A 977-nucleotide genomic window follows, 5' to 3' on the forward strand; every position below is an offset into this window, starting at 1 on the left:
CCTTTCACAGTTTTGTAAGATGGTTTCTACCATGGTTAGGAGTAAGTGAAATTGAGAAAGCATTAGTTAACATTTCAGCTGTTGTAGAAAAATTGGAAAACACCACTATGGACGCAATTCAGGCACAACAAGAAGAACTTAGAAGTTTGTCCAGAGTGGTATTACAGAATAGAATGGCTCTAGATATACTCCTAGCTGCTCAAGGAGGAGTATGTACAGTAATCAATACCAGTTGTTGTACCTATGTCGACCAAAGTGGTCGAGTGTCTACAGATTTACAGGTAATTTGGGAGCAGACTAAAATATTAAACCAAGTTACAAAGGATAATACCTCCTGGGGTTTTGAAGAAATTTGGAATAAGTTAACATCATGGTTACCTGACTTACGATGGTTAAAGCAGATTTTTATTTTAGTGGTAGTAATTGTTGTACTTGGAATAATTGTGTGTACTATAGTTAGATGTATGTTAGCTTGTGTGTCAGTTAAACTAACGTAAAAGAATTTACATATGATATAGAAAAGAGGGGATTGATAAAGGGAAGGTCAAGATGACATCTGTTATTTGCTATTCGCCTGTTACTCACAAGATAAGAAGCAGCTTGTTATTCGCCTGTTATCCACAGGATAAGAAGCAGGAGACTAAGTGTCAACCTTGCTCTTTGTGAATCATTAATTATGGTACCCAGACAGAATTATGTGTATTTCGTAAATTAAGTTAAGACAGGATGACCTGACTACTCCGGATCCAAGGATGGAAGAGGATAAGAGGATGCGATATGCAAAGATCAGCAAAAACTTGGTGCCAACTAGGTGAAAGGGGACGAGGAAGACTATCAGCCTTCATCGGAACGACCCCGGCCCAGAATTATTTAGAAGATCTGCGCAGACGCAAAATAAAAATACTAATTAGCATAAGGAGCGAGGATAGGCGTGGTCCGATAATAAATATGTATAGGCGTTATTAGAATATTCATTA

This window comes from Pygoscelis adeliae, unplaced genomic scaffold (assembly GCF_000699105.1).
Source record: "Pygoscelis adeliae isolate BGI_AS28 unplaced genomic scaffold, ASM69910v1 Scaffold60, whole genome shotgun sequence".
In the NCBI taxonomy this organism is placed as follows: Eukaryota; Metazoa; Chordata; class Aves; order Sphenisciformes; family Spheniscidae; genus Pygoscelis; species Pygoscelis adeliae.